The following is a 15,155-nucleotide window of genomic DNA, read 5'->3' on the forward strand; positions in this document are numbered from 1 at the left end:
GGCTTGTAGCTAAAGGTTTTACTCAAAATGAAGGAATGGATTACACTGAAACCTTTTCTAGTTTCCACCAAAGACTCATTTCGTGTGATTATGGCATTGATTGCACAATTCAACTTAGAACTCCACCAAATGGATGTTAAAACAGTATTCTTAAATGGTGGATTAGATGAGAACATTTACATAAAACAGCCACATGGATTTGTTGAAAGGGGGAAGGAGAATTAGGTCTTCAAACTCAATAAGTCCATTTATGGACTTAAACATGCTTCAAGACAATGGTACAAGAAATTTGACCAAGTTGTGACAGGTTTTGGTTTTATTGAAAACAAGATAGACAACTGCATTTATTTGAAAATGGTAAAGTCTCAATTCATTTTCATGGTTCTTTATGTGGTTGATATCTTGCTTGCAAGTACAAATTCTTGTTTACTTGTACAAACTAAAAGCATGTTTTCAAGTCATTTAGATATGAAGGACTTGGGAGAGGCTCACTATGTTTTGGGAATTCAAATTTATAGAAACAGGCAGCAAGGAGTTTCGGGGCTAGCGCAAAAGTACAATATCAGTAAAGTGCTTAAGAGGTTCAATATGGAGCATTGCAACAACGGAGATGTGCCAATTGGTAAGGGAGACAAACTACCAAGCAATGTCCCATAACTGAATTTAAGATTCAACAAATGAAGGATAAGCCTTATGCTTTATTAGTTGCCAGTGTAATGTATGCTCAAGTTTGTACCAGACCAGATCTTGTGTTTGCATTAAGTGTTTTGGGAAGGTTTCAATCAAATCCAGGGCTCTCTCATTGGAATGCTGGAAAGAAAATACTCATGTACTTAAATAAGACACAATCTTATGTACTATGTTGCCACTATGTTGAAGACCTAGAATTAACATGTTACACAATGCTGATCTTGGAGGATGTGTGGATGATAAAATGTCAACTAGTGGTTACATTTTTATATTAGTTGGAGGTGCAATTTCATGGAGAAGTAAGAAGCAACAAACAAGAGCAGTGTCAACTATGGAGTCTAAGTATATTGGATGCTTCGAGGCAATGAGACAAGCTAACTGGTTAAAGAATTTAATTAATCATATGAAAGTAATGAGAAGCATTGAAAGACCAGTGAAGATTAAAAAGCCTACGTGGCGCGCAGGCCGAGTAAGCATGTGTTACAAGCTTTATTAAGCATGTGTTGACCCTAAAAATTAAAAAGCCTACGTGGCGCGCAGGCCGAGTAACTAATAAGCTAATTACGTCATTCGGTTGAATGCAGGGCGTGCCAACTCGTCAGCCGAGCTCGACCGAGGAGTAAAATTTGTTGATGTTGCGTTGAGCGCGTTGCTGAGTTCTTTATCTTGCGACTGCGACCGAGGAAGGAACACTCTCGATTTTTGGGTTCTAGAGCCTGAAAGCAAGGCTGCTAGTTCTGCGAAGTTCACAAATCGTCGGCGCCCGATTCGGTCACTGTGATTATATTCATAAGAGTATAGGCACGTCAAATCGACACCAAACTATACGGACACAAGTACTCAAATGTGATGTATATCTTGATGGTGAATGTAGTTCGGCCGTCAGAATGCCGAACTCTGAAACTCACTTGTGAGTATCCAATCATATAACCACTCGGCGTCCAGTACACCGAATAACGTAATTCGTAACACCTTATTACGCCGAGAGGGCTAGCAAGGTGACCTCTGCCAACAAGGATTCGAAAACCCTTCTCGGCCGAGACTTGGATAGGTAACCAGTCGGCCTCGACGCAGTGCTGTTTATCCAAACAGAAGGTGCTTCTCGGTCAACTGATTATGCGGCAACAGTGCTGTTTATCCAAACTGAACGTGTTCGTCGGGTGCCTCCACAGTGCTGTTTATCCAAACTGAAGGTGTGTCGGCTGAAAAAGAAAAGGAAAAAATCTCAAAGTACTTGAGAGGCTTTGCGCATGGCAATTGTATATTGAATTAAAGGTCCTTTTTTGTTGCATGATTTCTTGTATTTATAGCACCCATTCCTTGAGACTGAATCGCGCCCCTATTTGGATTGGGAGTCCTTGTCCCGTTGCAACTTTACTTCGAACAAACCTACTCCCATTAGGACTTTGAACTTTCCCCTCTTCCGAGGTTTTATTCCTTGCTGGCCGGGAATCCTGGTCGCACCAGCACTTCCTCGCCCCTTTTTGTTTATCTGGATTACTCCTTCTTAGGATAGGATTCGACCGACCTCGCTAACTGGCCCGGAATCTATCAAGCAGCCCATAGTAGTTGACATAGCTTTAGGCCGAGCACGACCCTATGCTCGGCCCAACAATATTATTTCGGGCCCAAACATTGCCCCCTCGCTTCTGAGGTCACCGACTGTCAAACTTTGGTCGGGCTTCTACCTGAAAAAGCAGAACCATCTTTTGCTTTTTAGACTTCACTTTTCTTGATAACCATCACTATGCACATTTATGGGATATGATTGCACTATCCTCGTTACTCCCGACGTACAGCTACGTGTCGACTCTCTGCCAATCCTAACAACTTTCAATCATGGCCCTCGAAAATGTGCACCCACCGAAGCGTCTCTTCCTCATTAATGCATTAAAACCACCGCCGCACGCAATCGTGCATCCTGGATCCTCGAAAACCTCGATCATATCCCTGCAGGTTCCCAAAATATCCGAGATGATTGAGACCATCTCCCAGTTAAATTTCCCCCCAATTCAAACTAGTGCTTTCGAATATCAAACGCTTGATCTTCTTTCTGAAACGCCTATAAATACCCAAATTTCTTCCATTCGCATCCCACGCTTTCAGAAATTTTGAAAACCTCCATTTGCCATTCTTGCTCAAACAACGCCCTCGAGTTCATCTCTTTGAAACCTCCTTCAAACCCACACTTCTCTCTTCTTTACCAATGGCCTCCTTTATTTCCAAGCTTTCCGACGAATGCAATAAGTGCAAGGACTTCATTAATCGGAGCGCCATCAAGACGCTATGCTTTGAAAATGACTTGACCACCACTCACCAAATTCTGGGTCCATTATTCAAAGATGCAGTGTCGTCGTGCATCACCAACCTTCTCAAGGAACAATGCCTAACACCCCTGCTGCAGGGGATCGATTGGTCGAAATGGTGCTTGGCACGGCCTCAAGGAGTTTGGCCCTCGACTACTGCAGCCTGGGCCGCCTGGGTCGACCAGATGAGCTCATTCTTCGGCAAAGAGTGGAAAGCTCTCGGCATTTATGATGCCATCATGCTCTCGACCATGGATAGGGAACTGCTTATGGCGGCCTTGAGTTTATGGTGTTCGGCTACCAACACCATGATCCTTTCTTTCAGCCCTCTCAGCCCCTCCGTCCTTGACATTTCGGCTATCCTTGGGACTTCCCCGTCTGGTATCCCAATTGACGCCGCCCTCTCTAGATGCCCCTCGCCTCTCAACCTAAAAGCGTTGTTCGACGAATGGGCCATCGAGACACTCAGCCGAGGCGATAGGGAGCCTTCGAAGGAAGAAGTTTAGAAGCTACACAAGAACTTCTTCAACTACAACACTCTTATCCTCCACTTCGCCGGCTGAGGCGAGGAAAACCTTAGGAAGGGAGAACACAAAGCCTTCCTATTCTACTGGTACAACAAATGCCTGGTCGAACAAATGCCTGGTCGAGAATACGCCTGTGGCCCAGGCCCTGGCTAGTGGTCACTCCTTGGCGCTCAGCCCGGCTATCCTCGCCAATCTCTTCCGCTGTTTGGCCGAGACGACCATCAAGAAGATCGACCTGCACCAGAACGGACCCCTCTGGGTATTCCAACTCTGGCTGCAGGTTTACTTCTCCACCCTTCGGCCCGAGGTTCCCGTTTTCCAGCGCACTGCAGCGCTCGGTCCTCAACTAGCCTCTCGACCGGCGCCTCCTCACCGGGCCGACGAAGTCCTCAAACACTTCTTCAGCCTCGACGTCCTCTCTGACGACGAGTTCCTGGTGTGCCGTCGTCAGGAACATCCTGCCTCGATCAGGCTTCCGACGGTAGCGTGGGCCGAGACCGAAGATGCTGATCTTCGTCAACACTAGGGGTCATTCGTATTGGCCCGCGACCTCCCCTTTGGTTGCGATGCCCGCCGAGCTAGCTGGGAGATCTATCATCCCCACTTCGTAGCCCGGCAGCTCGGCTACCTCCATGGTTGCCCCGTACCCTTACTCGCTTTTCGCTCCCTCTTAAGTCGATGATGCCTCTCTGGTTCCTCCGAGAGGGAGTGTAAGACGACGAAAAAGGAGTTTCAGGACAAGTGTCGAAAGTTCCGGCTTCGACCAACCGTTCCTGAGTCTTTGGGTACCGACACCTTTGGGGACTGGTGAGACGAGTACACCCATGACTTCTTCGGTGTCTTGGTCGAAGATATGGTGAGCATAATCTTCGGCGACCGACCCAGACAAGCTCCTGCGGCCCAACCCAAGGAGTCGACCTAAGGTATATTGTCCTTTTGTCCCTTGTATTTCAACTACTCGCCCCCTGATGCTGATTACTTTGCTGTTTCAGGTGGTTGTGTGTTGAGGAAGGCGGAGGTGGTCGCCGCGGTGGTGAGGACAAAAAAATTGGTTCCCACGAAGAAGACCATTACCACCAGGCGGACATTACCAGCCAAATGCCCCCACCAAGACACCGAGCCGGAAGATGACGTTCTTCGCCCTTCCAAACGCGTCAAGAAGTTGGCAAAGAAAGGCGACCGGGAGATTCATGTTGTTCCTAGCGACACCACCGGGACAACTGCACCTGCCAGCTCTCCTTCCATCCCGGCTACCCCCGCTTCGGCAGATCCCCATCCACCAGCCGGTTCTCCGACTGGGGTTACAGCCGATCTAACCGCAGTACCAGCTACAACTTCTGAGCCGGCCATGGCGCCTGCCTTGGGGAAAACAGCCGCACCTGTCGAGGCGGCCCCCATCCAACGACCGACGGTCGTTCTGGAAGAGGTATGATTCCACCGCTATCCTTTGTTTATTTTAGCCTTCTAGTCATAACAAAGGTTTTCTCAGGAAGTCGAGAGCGACGAGAGCGACGAAATCCCGCTGGAGCGTCGCCCTCGACCAGCCAACTCTCCTCCCGTCCATCCTCCTCCGATGGTCGAGGCAGCCTTTCAACCGCATCCCCCTACGGCGGATCGTGGAAAGAGGCCCCTGGCCGATCCTGAGGCGACGGCCAAAACGTCGCTCCATCCGCAGGATGAAGACCTCCCCATTCCTCCACAAGAAGTTTCCTCGGCCTTTGTAAGTCTTATTTCTTTTGTCTTGATTTTATCATGACACATGTTCTTAAAGAACTATTAAATGTCAGGTGCCCGAACGTTCATTTCACCAACAATTTTATGCGCTGATAGGCGTTGTCTATATTTCCTGGCCACCGTCGTGGCCATCAAATGTGGATAACCTCCATCGGCCACGTGAATTGAGAAGCGGTCTAAGGCACTGGGCTCGGCCATTAAGTTCCCTGGGTTCGAGCAATGACCCAGAGGGCATGGCCGAGGAGTAAAATTTGTTGATGTTGCGTTGAACGCATTGGTGACTTCTTTATCTTGTGACTACGACCGAGGAAGAAACACTCTCGGTCTTTGGGTTCTAGAGCCTGAAGACAAGGCTGCTAGTTCTGCGAAGTTCACAAATCGTCGGCACCCGATTCGGTTACTGTGATTATATTCGTAAAAGTATAGGCACGTCAAATCGACACAAAACTATACGGACACAAGTACTCAAATGTGATGTATGTCTTGATGGTGAATGTAGTTCGGCCGTCAGAATGCCGAACTCTGAAACTCACTTGTGAGTATCCAATCATAGAACCACTCGGCGTCCAGTACACCGAATAACGTAATTCGTAACACCTTATTACGCCAAGACGGCTAACAAGGTGACCTCTGCCAACAAGGATTTGAAAACCCTTCTCAGCCGAGACTTGGATAGGTAACCAGTTGGCCTCGACGCAGTGCTGTTTATCCAAACTGAAGGTGCTTCTCGGTCGACTGATTATGCGGCAACAGTGCTGTTTATCCAAACTGAACGTGTTCATCGGGTGCCTCCACAGTGCTGTTTATCCAAACTGAAGGTGTGTCGGCTGAAAAAGAAAAGGAAAAAAATCTCAAAGTACTTGAGATGCTTTGCGCAGGGCAATTGTATGTTGAATTGAAAGTCCTTTTTTGTTGCATAATTTCTTGTATTTATAGCACCCATTCCTTGGGACCGAATCGCGCCCCTATCTGGATTGGGAGTCCTTGTCCCGTTCCAACTTTACTTCGAACAAACCTACTCCCATTAGGACTTTGAACTTTCCCCTCTTCCGAGGCTTTATTCCTTGCTGGCCGGGAATCCTGGTTGTACCAGGACTTCCTCGCCCTTTTTTGTTTATCTGGATTACTCCTTCTTAGGATAGGATTCGACCGACCCTGCTAACTGGCCCAAAATTTATCAAGCAGCCCATAGTAGTTGACATAGCTTTGGGCCGAGCACGACCCTATGCTCGGCCCAACAATATAATTTCGGGCCCAAACAGCATGTTATAAGTATGGGTTTGCATGACTCATTTGATCAAGTTTAAATGTGGGGGTGAAAGATCTTATGCATAGCATTCTTACTGCTTATATGACTATGTGAATGTACTGAACTAATTTACTTGTGTTCATTTTGAAAGTACAATATTCAAACGAAAATGATTATCATTTATAGTTAATCCTTGCAAAATTAACATATATAGGATACCAAAAGCTAAGGTATCTTAGGACCAAAGAAATGTGGGAGTATAAGATATATATCGTATAATTCTCCCAATTATGTGATGTTCTCTCAATATAGTAGGACTTATATTTCATTGCAAAAAGATTGTAATTTTGATAGACTGATGCAAAGTACTGATGTCAATGTCTTCAAGGTCCATCTCAAGCATTGATTTGATAAATGTTCGAAGCATGTTGAATTTATAACTCCATGATCATACTTACTTATATTATTACAATCATGGCTTAATGTTTGATGTAACTCATGTGGGAGAATGTAAGAAACTCTTATATGAATTTCATCAAACATTATAAAGTATGATAATATAAGACAAGTGAGTTATAAAAAGTAAGGCTTTATAATGTAGTACTTGTAACAGGACAAATTAACAATTGGAGGGAAAGCTAATGGTTTTCAAATGTATTTGAAAACATGCAGTTAACTAGATTTGATAACTGTTGATAAGTCTTTCCTTAAAGGGAGGAAAGGATTATCATATTGTTTGGACCCAAAATAATACTTTGGGTCGAACCCATGATTGTTCTCGATCCAGTAAAAAGTGTAACGAGTATTCCTACCTTGGGCCTGGCCCAATAAAGTTCAACTAAATCCTATCAAAAGGTGGTTCCGACTGGATAAGGGTGAAGTTGTCAAATCCTAGTACAATGAGGATTCTTTAGAACCTAAGGATGCTTCGAATCAGAAAAGATGTCGAGAGTTAAGTGTTGAATATGAGTGATTAATGACCTTGGTTCAGAATCCTATAGGAGTTAGGATTGGTCAAGACTTAATCAAATTAGGTTGAGGAATTTTAGTCTAAGTGAAATTCTAACTCGGTCATTGAGGAAATTGCTAATATAAATGTAATGACCCGTCCCAAAAAATTACGGTTTTTATAATTTTAATACATAAATTTTGGTCTGAGTGAAATTCTAACTCGATCATTGACTTTTGTTGATTGCTTTGTCTTGTCACGTATAATACGTTCCCTTAATATATCCTCGTAGTACTCGTTGCTACAAACACGTGTTCACGAGCGGAATTGAATGTTATTCCTTTCCGTTCGTATCTCTTTTTCCAATTTTGGTCTCGATTAGTTTACAAGCATTACCATAACGAAAAGAAAAAAAAAAAAAAAAAAAAAAAAAAAAAAGAGAGAGAAATTTTTCTTGTGATTTTGTGGGACTCGAAACAATAAGGTTATTTTGGTAATTTTACAATTGGAGATATTTCTACATCAGGGACCATTAGGACGGCAACACGTGGCAACTTCCTCCCCATTTTCTGGGGCGTTCCTCTCCCTCTCCCGTGATCTTTCTTTCTCTCTCTAGAATTATCTCATCTTTCTTTATTTCTTTATCTCAGTCTCTCCTTGGGAAACACCTCTCATCTCTCTACCTTCATCTCCATTCCCCGAGCACACATACATGAATACGCACAATCAACAATAACCACCATCTTCTCTCCCTCATCCTTCACCTTCTCTGCAACCCTCTATCTGTCTCTATCACCCTCTCTTCTTCATACTTTCTATACTCTCCTATTCGAGAACCCACACATACACACACAGACAGTCACCATTATCCTCTTATCCTTGTTAACTTTGGAACTAAGTACATACGACGGAGCCATAACTTTCTCGATGAATCTCTCGACGTGGTTAAGGACTGTATCACGTCGCTTCATTTTAGTTTCCAGTTTCTAGTATGATCTCTAGCTTATACACGAGTTTGGATGAGTTTCATACAAAAAAAAACTCAGGAAAACTATTTCCCAATTTTTCGGTGAGGTCCAACTGCTTTTAAGCCCTTTTCCGGTAAGATCCGACCACAACCGAGGAAACTAAGGGTAAGATTCGAATCCTTGTCTCCTTAGCTTCACTTTGGTATTTAAATCACTAAGAATGGTGAAATTTAGATGAGAATCCTGGCCAAAACTCCAGTTATCTCCTTCATTGGTCCGGCGACTTGCAAGTCGAAACCAGGTCAAGCCTAAACCTACAACCCTAAACCGGCCCTAAAACCCATTTGAAGTTGGCCCAAACCTTTGGGCCTAAACTAAAGCCCAAAACCCGAATTAAGAACCGGCCTAACCTAAAAACCCAATTCCATGGTCGGCGAGTGGGCCGCACATGGGTGCACATGGTGATCAGAGTGTGGAGTACACACGCTTCCCCCGGAGGTACTATGCTCCACCATCGTCCACGGCACCAGAAACTTTTCCGACGACCCATCTCGATGTGTGGCGGCGCATGTGATGGTGCATGGAGGAACTCAAGGTTCCTTCTTAAGTTTTCCAACGTCCCAAATCCGAATCCGCTGTCCATTTTCCCAAATTCGATCTTTTGAGTTGATTTTTACTAAATGGCCTCTATATGTGAGTTTAGGTGCATCGGTGGAGGTGATCTCGTTCACGCTAGTTCGAGCGACTTTTGGGCGATAAAATATCAATGAGTAGACCCCTTCATAACTTATATATTTTTATAAAATATTGGCCTAGCATGCATTGCATATTTTATGAATAGAGCATGGTTTATAATATGTTTTACAAATTTTTCATACTTGTGATTTATTTAAACTGCTTTTACGAAATAATTATGATTTATCGGATTTATATATTACTAAAGATTATGAATGATTGAATTTTCGTTTATGAAATTCTACGGATTCACGTATATGTTTATTATGGATTTATGAATATGATTTGCCATGGATTTATGAGGCAAGGTTTGAGCTTTTGAGATCCGATGTTTTGATACAAGATTTTGAGATATGTTTTTGGCACTTACCTAGTGGGTTATCATACGGCACATCCACACATCACTGGTATAGATGTCTATGACCATAGGACATAGATGATGAGGAGTGAGATATGATATATGATATAACCTCAGTTTCACTGCCGAAAGCAATGTCAGATAACTTCATTAGCCATGGCTAGTGTCGGTGTGGATGTTATGCTATTTTATTCAACTTCACCTTCGAGTGATGGACAGGTTATTCAGCTTCATCTTCGGGTGATGGACAGGTACTGCCTTCGGGCGAATATGATACCCCTAGTTGAGTACCTCACTGATGTGATTCACGGAGATTAAAGATTTGCTTTCGGGCAGCGTTTTTAGCATTATTGAGCATGGTTTTACACGTACTGTTTTTATAAACGTTTTCATGGCATGCTAGGATTTTTAGAAAATCTATTATATAGTATTATATATGCTTTCAAAACAAGGGGTTATGATGTTCAAAAATAAGATATTTTCCTAATATTAGTATTATTATTATAAACTCTGGTCCAAGCACCTTTTGGTTTTTGCGCCCCCTCAAGAGTTAGGATCGAGGCACATGAACCTGGCGTCAGGACTTTACATCATAGGTATCATTTCCTTATTCGTATCTATTCTTAGTATTTCTTCCATATTATTCTTAGTAGTTGTATGCTCTGAAACGTTCCGCTTTGGTATAATCGTATAATCGTTCTAACTACATATCTTGTATTTTTGTGAACGTTTAAAATAGCTTCGCCACCCTTGGGTGTCGGCCATCACTTGCCTACCCTGGTATATGGGGATATCGGGGCTAGGGCATGTCAATAAATAGAGAAGGGAGTGCATCACTCAAAGCCTCTCAAAATCAACACAAAAGTGCCTTGCGCAAACTTTTGCTTTACGCGAAACCTCTCAAAGACCATGAGATTTTTATTTTCCTTTTCCTCGCCAACACACCTTCAGTTTGGATAAACAGAAATGTGGTAGCAACTGGCAACATCTTCAGTTTAGATAAATAGCACTGGAGCCGTAGAATCAGCCAATTGAAGAGCAACTTTAATTTGGATAAACAACACTGCTTTGAGACCGACTAGTTAAGTCTCTGTTAACAAGGATTTTCGAGTCCTTATTAGTAGAGGTCATCTCATCAGCTTTCTCCACGAAGTGAGGTGTTACCAGGTTACTACATTTGGCACATTGAAAGCTGAATTCGATATTGAACTTCGTAGAACTAGTAGCCTTGGCTTCAGGCTCTAGAACCCGAAGGCCGAGACATATTCCTTCCTTGGTTGCAGTCACGAGATCAAGAAGTCAGCAGCGTGCCCAACACCACGTCAACATTCATTTTACTCCTCGGCCGAGCTCAAACAACGAGTTGGCCCGCGCCACATTCAACTGAATGACGTAGTTAGATTATTAATTACTCGACCTGCATGTCAAGTAGGCTAGTAGTTTTTAGCGTCAATATTTTGGCACACCCAATGCTAAAGGTATGAAGTTTATGACCTTGATACATGGTCAATAAAAAAGAAAACAAATATGGGTAAATCGAATGCCCGTTTAACACTTATAGTTCAAAGTCCAGTCCAAGGTAATGTGTCGCAAGCACAAGATCTCCCTGTTACCATGACACCTAAAGCCATAGGCACGATTCACCGAGAAACAAAAATTAATCTCGACGGTCAAAACCATGATGCCATGGTCTTCACCCAAATAACCAGGGTGGCAAACGATGGTTTTATCGAAAGCCTAGTAGAAGATTGCAACGACAAAGGCGACGAGACCTCTGGTGCACCGTCTAAATCTTTTTTTCAACAATGGTTGAAATAACAATGTCAGCAATTTGAGTAAGTTTTTAGCCGAGAGGTGAAAGGTCTATGCGATAAACAAGAAGAGGTGCTTAAAAGCCACTTATTGACTAATAAGTTTCTTAAGACTCTAGTTAACAAAGCTCACGAGAATCGGATCGTCGATCGCCAAGACAAAATCTATTTTTAAAAAAGAATACTCCATTGGGAAAGGAAATGTCACCGCCAGTGTAGATCGAAATGGAACTCAATTGAACCAAGACCATCGATCTTGAAAGACCATACGATAAGCCAAGCACTAGTTCAATCGAATTTGGCCGAAGAACAAAAACGACATCTGTGGATATGGTTGAAGTTCAGAGAATAATCAATTCGGGAAAAAAGGCCAAAAGTCTTAAAGTTTATCGATCCAGATTTGGCCTTCGTTGAGAGGTTTCAATATCCTCGAGGATTCAAGATCCTATATTTCAATCTTTTTGCTGGGGAATCATCATCCTTGTCCTAAATAGAACATATGGCCAGTTCACTACCCAATGTGGAGGTGTCAACAACGATTTCCACAATCTATGACTATTTAATTTCTCATTGACAGGCACGACATTTGCATGGTATATTAACCTTCCATAGAATTCTATACAAAACTGGGAGTAACTGGTTGAGAATTTTCACGAATGATTCTATCACTCCAAAATAGAGGTGTTGGTATCTTCGTTGGTCAGAATGGCTCGGTCATTGGATGAGTCACCAATGGAATATCTTACCAGGTTCAAATCGGCCAGGAATTGGTGTCAAGTACCCCTCCTCAAGGTCGAATTTGTTTAGATCGCCTAGAATGGTCTAGATGTGGAATACAAGAAGAAATTTTTAGGGGCAAACTTTCAAGATATATATGAGTTGGCTCAGCACGTCAAGCAATATGACTATTTGCTCAAAAGAAGAAAAAATCTCGAAAACTTAACAATGTATAAGAATCCAACGGTAAGTTACACATCAGTTAGGAGTGACAAATCCCAATACGCCAATGTGGATGTAGCTGAGATAGTAATTGACGAACCTTATATATGTAAGGCACTAGCTCACGCTAGTTCCAAAGACGTCAAAACACGCTCGACCTCTGTTGAAGCAGCCGTCAAGACATCAAAGGTATACACTTTTGACATCACCAAGGTTGATGTTACCTTCGACCAGTTGCTACTTGCAAAGATTATCAAGCTTCAGCCAGAGCATGACATTCCTAAGGTTAAAGACTTAAAAGGGAAAACATATTACAAGTATCACAATTAAAACAAGCACATGACGAATAATTGTGTTGTATTTCATGATGCCATCCAAAGATGGATTGACAATGGAAAATTGAAGTTCCCAGAGAAGATGCAGATGCTAGTTGACGTTGATCATTTCCCTTCGGCAACGGTGAACATGGTAGATGCCCATTTGCTGAAGGATAAGGAAAAAAAAAAAGTTGAGTTCATCCTAATGGAACATGTCCCAAAACAGAATTCTCGACCACGTCTGAAGATCGATTTCTCATCTCAAAACGAACTGCCTAGTTTTTTCTCAAATCCTGTCTATGTTGAGTGAATGTCTTATTCCAGTTCAAATAAATCTGAAAGCCCAATGATTTTGTGTAGTAAATGCCAATAATAAGTCATTATAGCTAAGCCAAAATCGCGGAACCTTTGGGTGAACCACCACAAACCTCTGGCTTCGACGAAGTTTCAATCAATGCTTGGTTTGGGACAACGCCAGCAAAGGGTTTTCAATAAACTCGGCCCTCAATCACAGGATTACAAACCGTATTTAGCTCGATGATGACTCGATTTTAGGGATAGCAATTCTAACCGTTTAAACCTGATTACCGTGGATAACCACCAAATGGATTGGATTTGGGTATGAAAATTCGGGTATATTTTAGGTATAGGGAAAAACTGTGAATATTATTCAATTATGGTTTTGGATATGGTTATAGGGGTCCCCAATCCACATCCGTACCCGAATCCAAACCGAATAATATATAATATAATTATATATGTGTGTGTGTGTGTGTGTATTAATTATTCACCTAATCCATTACCTTGAGAATACAAAAATTGCATTGTGTGAGTTGCATTTTGTGGCAAATTTCAAAAGTTTTGATATGAATCAAAATCTATGAGAATTTAATAGTATTTATGCGAGATATCAACGATCAACAAACATTATCAATGTTTAGCTTTAATTTTTATGTTCCACAAGATCCATTAATTAAATCATTTTATACATCAAATACTTGATGATGAAATTAATATTTACTAAATTATCATGCATTAATTGGGCGAATATATTTTTTGTATTAACGAAGATGAATATAACCGTTAACCGATGGGAAACTTTTATCCAGTGGGTATGGTTATAGATAATACCCAATGGTTAATTTGGGTTATAGATATGGCTAATTTTCGTGGTTATGGAGACGGATATAGCATTTCCGTCCCCAAATTGATCCATTGCCATCCCTACTCGATTTCGATGGGCCGTTTTATGATGAGGATTACTATGTACACAACTTTGGAAGTTCAAGTTCATCGACGGCTCATAGAACTTTCAAATTGCCTGAATCGTGCAACCACCATTGGCATGGTTACAATCTCCCTACCGATACATACACAGTTCTATCGAAGTCCCAGAAGCGTCGCCGACAAAGGATAAATTCCATGGCTCGTCGGCGAGTAGCTCAGGAAATTCAGGTCACGAAATGGCAACCTAAAGAAACAACAAAAAAGTAGGACGATCAACAAGCTCTGGTAATCATGACTGAGTTACTTCAAGGGAAAAAGGTAATCGATTGCGACTTTGAAACTAAGATCGAAGAATCGGAGAAAAGAATCAAACTTCTTCTTTGGCTTGGAGAAATGAAAGCTCGCATTAAGCATGGCCGAAAGCAAACTCCTTTTATTGTGCCGCAAGAACCATTGATCAAAGCCAAGTAGAATTGACATCGACCATTTTTCGGTGAGGCTTTAGAATTCATGTGGGAATTTCACAAGAAATATTTGTCAAACGACCTATACAGCCTCCCAAAGGCATGTCAAAAGTCCCTTGATTTAGCCTTAACCGGCCCCGACGCCAAACAAATCATCCAGAAATGGTCCGACTTGGGAATGAAGGCTAGATTCCAACACATTCGAGAAGCCAGGGTCCTCGACTTCGACGCGGACCTATACACCGATCTGGATCCTGCAAACTCTCATTCTCTTTAGATGATCTGCAATATTTGCGACATCACTTTAAGGTTTTTTTTGTCGTGTCATTATTATCTGGACACACAAGACCCTTATATTGTACATTAGGAGCAGACTCATAAGGATCTGTAAACCCAAGACTATGTCCCAACGTTGTTGGAACCAGTTGCCGAAGTCAAAGGTGAAACAGCCACGCCAGACACACCAGGTGAACATGTTTTCTCTTTGTCACATGTGGCTGTGAACGGTGCAGTTGGTGCAACTGAAGATTAAGATACTTTGTTGAATGATTCAGAGGACGAATATAGCGACCCAATGGGGCCCTCGGTCATTGACAACATGGAAATTAGCATGGTCCATGTCCTATCTGCAGAGTTCCAACCAGCCACGTCTAAGCCAAGTTTTTTGGATGGTGATGTGGTTGCCGAAGAGACCACACAAGTTGACTTCATGGCTATCGAATAGGCTGAGCCAATTAGCAAGAAGAACAAGCTCATAGAAGCCTTAGCCGAGCTATTCCCCCATTCTTCGGCTGTCAACCTTCATCATCTGAAGCCGTTATATGTGATGGCCCATATTGAAGGATACCTGATATCTAAAGTTTTTGTTAACTGTGGGGCAA

The sequence above is a fragment of a genome, unplaced genomic scaffold (assembly GCF_019419815.1).
Source record: "Pyrus x bretschneideri cultivar Hongxiangsu unplaced genomic scaffold, Pyrus_bretschneideri_v1 Contig46, whole genome shotgun sequence".
Lineage (NCBI taxonomy): Eukaryota > Viridiplantae > Streptophyta > Magnoliopsida > Rosales > Rosaceae > Pyrus > Pyrus x bretschneideri.